Source organism: Sorex araneus, chromosome X, assembly GCF_027595985.1.
Source record: "Sorex araneus isolate mSorAra2 chromosome X, mSorAra2.pri, whole genome shotgun sequence".
Classification (NCBI taxonomy): domain Eukaryota; kingdom Metazoa; phylum Chordata; class Mammalia; order Eulipotyphla; family Soricidae; genus Sorex; species Sorex araneus.
In genome coordinates this window covers 100,766,806-100,772,911 of record NC_073313.1, presented here as the reverse complement: position 1 = coordinate 100,772,911, position 6,106 = coordinate 100,766,806, and the positions used below count along the sequence as shown (strand labels likewise).

Genomic DNA, 6,106 nt, shown 5'->3' with positions numbered 1-6,106 from the left:
CTTTGATAAGGGAGCAAGAGATGTGAAGTGGAGCAAGGAAAGCCTCTTTAACAAATGGTGCTGGCAAAACTGGACAACCACATGCAAAAAAATGGGTTTAGACCTTGACCTGACACCATGCACAAAAGTCAGATCAAAATGGATTAAAGACCTCAACATTAGACCACAAACCATAAGGTACATTGAAGACAAGGTCGGCAAAACCCTCCACGATATTGAAGATAAAGGTATCTTCAAACGTGACACGGAACTAAGCAATCTAGTAAAAACAGAGATCAACAAATGGGACTACATTAAACTAAAAAGCTTCTGCACCGCAAGATATACAGTGACCAGAATACAAAGACTATCCACAGAATGGGAAAGGATATTTACACAATACCCATCAGATAAGGGGTTGATATCAATGGTATATAAAGCACTGGTTGAACTCTACAAAAAGAAAACATCCAACCCCATCAAAAAATGGGGCGAAGAAATGAACAAAAAATTTACCAAGGAAGAAATACGAATGGCCAAAAGGCACATGAAAAAGTGCTCTGCATCACTAATCATCAGAGAGATGCAGATCAAAACAACCATGAGATACCACCTCACACCACAGAGACTGGCACACATCCAAAAGAACAAAAGCAACCGCTGTTGGAGAGGATGTGGGGAGAAAGGGACCCTTCTACACTGCTGGTGGGAATGCCGGCTAGTTCAGCCCTTTTGGAAAACAGTATGGACGATTCTCAGAAAACTAGAGGTTGAGCTCCCATTTGACCCAGCAATACCACTGCTGGGAATATATCCCAGAGAGGCAAAAAAGTACAATCGAAACAACATCTGCACATGTATGTTCATCGCAGCACTGTTTACAATAGCCAGAATCTGGAAAAAACCCGAATGCCCCAAAACGGATGACTGGTTGAGGAAACTTTGGTACATCTATACAATGGAATACTATGCAGCTGTTAGAAAAAAGGAAGTCAAGAATTTTGTAGTTAAGTGGATGGGCATGAAAAGTTTCATGCTGAGTGAAATGAGTCAGAAAGAGAGAGACAGACATAGAAAGACTGCACTCATCTATGGTATATAGAATATCAGAGTGGTAGACTAATACCCAAGAACTGTAGAAATAAGTACCAGGAGGTTGACCCCATGGCTTCGCGGCTGGCCTCACGTTCCGGGGAAAGGGCAACTCAGAGAAGCGATCACCAACTACATTGTAGTTGAAGGCCATGTGGGGGAAGGGAGTTGCGGGCTGAATGAGGGCTAGAGACTGAGCACAGCGGCCACTCAATACCTTTATTGCAAACCACAACAGCTAATTAGAGAGAGAGAACAGAAGGGAATGCCCTGCCACAGTGGCAGGGTGGGGTGGGGGGGAGATGGGATTGGGGAGGGTGGGAGGGACGCCGGGTTTACGGGTGGTGGAGAATGGGCACTGGTGAAGGGATGGGTTCCCGAACTTTGTATGAGGGAATTATAAGCACAAAAGTGTATAAATCTGTAACTGTACCCTCACGGTGATTCTCTAATTAAAAATAAATAAATTATAAAAAAAAACAATGATACCATCTCACAACAATGAAAATGGACCATATCAAAAATAGAAACAATCTGTATTGGCGGGGATATGGTGAAAAAGACACTGTCATCCACTGCTGGTGGGAATGTTGTCTGGTACAGTCCCTGTGGAAAACAGCATGGAGAATTCTCAGTAAAATTAGCACTAAACCTCCGCATGACCCAGCAGCTCCACTTCTGGGCCTCCATACAAGCACTCTCTGAAAAGTACAGATACACACTGTTATTCATTGTCGCACTCAGTACAACAGCTGAGATGTGAAATCAACCTACGTGTACAATGACAGATGAATGGATTGTGAAGATGCGGTATAAATACACAATGGGGCCGCTGAGATGTGATCCCGGCGGCCGCACGTGTGCGGCCTCACCGCAGCTGCACGAGCATGACTCCAGAGGCCAGCTAAACTACTTTTGGTATTGGCAGCTCCTTGCAGAATGTCTCCAGACTGAGAACTAAGCCGAGGCCCCATGCCTGCCCAGGAGGGGAAAGGTTTTTCTCTCTCTTGCCTTTTCCTTGTGGTGGGGGAGGGAAGGGCGTGGCGACCGCTATATATTATGAGGACCGCTAATGAGAGATACAAGCTTGCAATGATCGAATTTCTGGAAGAAATTCCCATGGGCTTAGTTGCTAAAATACAGAAATCCAAAACCACGTGTCTGCAATAGCTCTTTGCCGCAGGTCTGATTCTGATGGGGAACTCCCAACAATAATAGTGATTTTTGTGTTGAAATGTTGAATGTAACCAAAGTAAAGAGAAAGTAAAGTGAAATCTGTCAGTTACCCAGGCGGGGGGGGGTGAGGGTGGGAGGGATGGGAGGTATAATGTTTTGTTTTGTTTTGTTTTGTTTTGTTTTTTGGTAGTGGAATATGGGCACTGGTGAAGGGATGGTTGTTTCAGCATTGTATAACTGATACTTAAGCCTGGAAGCATTGTAATTTTCCACATGGTGATTCAATAAAAAAAATACACAATGGAAAAAAAAAAGAAACAAGAGATCCAAAACACAAATACTATATAACTGATTTTATATGAAATCTACAAAAGCCAAACTCAAGAAGAGAGTAAAGTGCATTATGCTGCCTGAGCCCATGTGCTGCTTGTGCCCATGTGGCCGAGCACATGTGGTGCCCAAGCACATGTGTACCCGCATCTCCCCTCTTGAGATGTTTACTTTCATACTTTCTTGTCTAATGCTGGGATGTGTCTAGGGGCTCTCCCCGATCTTGGAGAAGCCTGCGTTCTCTCTTGGGCATGTTACTCTCTCTCTCTCTTTCTCTCTTACTTTCTCCTCCTCAAAAACCCTCCAAATAAAATCTATTTACTTAAAAAAAAGAAAAGAGTAAAATAATGGCTACAGGTTGAAAGAGTGAAGAAAATGGGGAAAGTACTATAGTTAACAAAACTGTATAAGTTCCATCGTTAGCGGGAGCGGAGAGTGGAACCCAGAGAGCCCTGAGCAGCCCCACCGTCACACCACGGGAGGAGCCGCAGCTGCCGCAGAGGGCCCCAGTCACCATCACTGCAACCATGAGCAGCGAGGCTGAGACCCAGCAGCAGCCCGCCGCCCCCCCCCCCCGCCCCGCCAGCCGCTCCTGCCCTCAGCGCCCCCGACACCAAGCCCGGCACCATGGGCAGCGGCGCAGGGAGCAGGGACCAGTGCGGCCACACGTTGGCGGCGCCCGCCGGCGGGGACAAGAAGAAAGTCATCGCAACGAAGGTTTTGGGAACAGTAAAATGGTTCAATGTAAGGAACAGATATGGTTTCATCAACAGGAATGAAACCAAGGAAGATGTATTTGTACACCAGACTGCCATAAAGAAGAATAACCCCAGGAAGTACCTTCGCAGTGTAGGAGATGGAGAGACTGTGGAGTTTGATGTTGTTGAAGGAGAAAAGGGTGCGGAGGCAACAAATGGTACAGGCCCTGGTGGAGTGGGCAAGGCAGTAAATACGCAGGAGATCATATCCTTTATAGACGCTATCCACGTCGCAGGGCTCCTCCACGCAGTTACCAGCAGAATTACCAGAATAGTGAGAGTGGGGAAAAGAATGAGGGATCGGAGAGTGCTCTCGAAGGCCAGGCCCAACAACGCTGGCCCTACCGCAGGCAACGGTTCCCACCTTACTACATGCGGAGACCGAATGGGCGTCAACCACAGTATTCCAACCCTCCTGTGCAGGGAGAAGTGATGGAGGGTGCTGACAACCAGGGTGCAGGAGAACAAGGTAGACCAGTGAGGCAGAATATGTATCGAGGTTATAGACCACGATTCCGCAGGGGGCCTCCTCGCCAAAGACAGCCTAGAGAGGACGGCAATGAAGAAGATAAGGAAAATCAAGGAGATGAGACCCAAGGTCAGCAGCCACCTCAACGTCGGTACTGCCGCAACTTCAATTGCCGACACAGACGCCCAGAAAACCCTAAACCACAAGATGGCAAAGAGACAAAAGCAGCCGATCCACCAGCTGAGAATTTGTCCATTCCCGAGGCTGAGCAGGGCGGGGCTGAGTAAATGCCGGCTTAACATCTTCACCATCATCCGGTTTAGTCATCCAACAAGAAGAAATGAATATGAACTTCCAGCAATAAGAAATGAACAAAAGATTGGAGCTGAAGACCTTAAGTGCTTGCTTTTTGTCCATTGACCAGATAACCAGAACTATCTGCATTATCTATGCAGCATGGGGTTTTTATTATTTTTTTACCTAAAGACGTCGATTTTTGGTAATGACAAACGATTTTTAAGAAAAAGAAAAAAAATGAAGTCTGTTTTTTCTCATTACACCTTTAAAGTTTTTTAAATTGTTTCATATCTGGTCAAGTTGAGATTTTTAAGAACCTGATTTTCAATTTGTAATAAAAAGTTTACAACTTGATTTTTTTCAAAAAAGTCAACAAACTGCAAGCACCTGATAATAAAGGTATTAAATAATAATTTAAAAAAGCAATACTGTAAAATGTAGTTGAAATTGGATTAGAGTAGATCTTAAGAATTTGCACACACCTCCAAATGCACAAAGGATAACTAGCTTGAGTGTGGCAAGCACTTTTCAAACATTATGTAAATCAAAACATCATGCTGTACATCTTGGATATATACAGTTTTGTTTGTCAATTAAAAACAAACACGGGCCAGTACATGTTTTGCATGTAAGTTGAGCTTGGCACCACATGGTCCCCCAAGTATTATGTTAATGAACCCTTAGCACAGAGCCAGAAGTAACCTTGACCACAAAGAGGTGAGGCCCCAATGTAAACAAATATAAAAATAAAATTAAGTTTAAAGTACATGTAGAAATGGAATACTATGTAGCTGTCAGGAAACATGAAGTCATGAAATTTGCATACAAGTGGATCAACATGGAAAGTATCATGTTGAGTGAAATGAGTCAGAAAGAAAGAGACAGACATAGAAAGATTGCACTCATATGTGGAATATAATGTAACTGAGAAGTACAAGTTGGCAACGATGCAACTTCTGGCAGATATCTCTCTGGACTTAGTTACTAAAATACTAAATTACAGAAACCCAAAACTGAGAGGCCGCTAAGTGTGGTCACTCGACCTCACACTTCTTCATCCTCAGCAATGGAAAACAAATTATCTAATGCTTCCTTTTCAGCAGGTCTGACTTTAGGGGAGAGACTCTCCAAACAATAATAGTGAGTTTTGTTGAAATATTGTATGCAATCAAAGTGAAAGTAAAGTGAAATTTATTAGTTACACAGGCGGGGGGAGGGCTTAGGGTGGGGGGGCTAGGGGTGTGGGGGGGGTTGGGGTGTGAGGGGGCAGGGTGGAGCTATACTGGGATTCTTGGTGGTGGAATATGAGCACTGGTGAAGGGATGGGTATTCGAGCATTGTATAACTGAGATTTAAACCTGAAAACTTTGTAACTTTGTAACTTTCCACAATAAAAAATTTAAAATAAATAAATAAATAAATAAATAAATAAAGTACATGTAGATGTTATATACACTCATAAGTATTTAACTATTCAAAAACATTAGTGCAATCATAAAGTAAAAGGGCAACTGGAATCTTCAGTGAATTCCAAAATAAATTTTTACTTAAAAATGCCCTGGGCTTGGTGAAAATAATGATAGTTATACAAGTGTTATTGTCATCATGCCTGTCAACATGCCTATCAATCAGTCTATATTCATCTGTTTCTTTCATTTCTTCTATTAATACCGAAGCATTGAGGTAATGGTGGAAAATAGAGTAAGCAAAATAGTAGCATTTTTAGTAAGAATTGTTTGGTCATTGATGAATAAACTATTTCAAGTCTAAAATTTACTACATTTACAGGTTTGTGTATAAATGTAATTTTTCAAAAGTTTTAGGCACCAGGATTTCCAGTTCTGTTAATGGTATGGTTTCAAGCATGCTATATTCCAGGACCACATCCTCCACCAGCGTATCCCCTCTCTTAGTCCATCTCAAGCCTGTTCCCCTGCCACAGTAAACGCAGTTTTGCAGACCAAGTTTAAGGCTCTCTTGTCTTTGGCCATTTGTTATTCCCTTA

The 6,106-nt window shown here is 43.1% G+C and overlaps 1 pseudogene; it reads left to right on the top strand.

Moving 5' to 3' along the window:
* The first annotated feature begins 3,104 nt into the window (after positions 1-3,104).
* On the top strand, positions 3,105-4,284 carry LOC101544511 (Y-box-binding protein 1-like; annotated as a pseudogene).
* Positions 4,285-6,106: the final 1,822 nt, after the last annotated feature.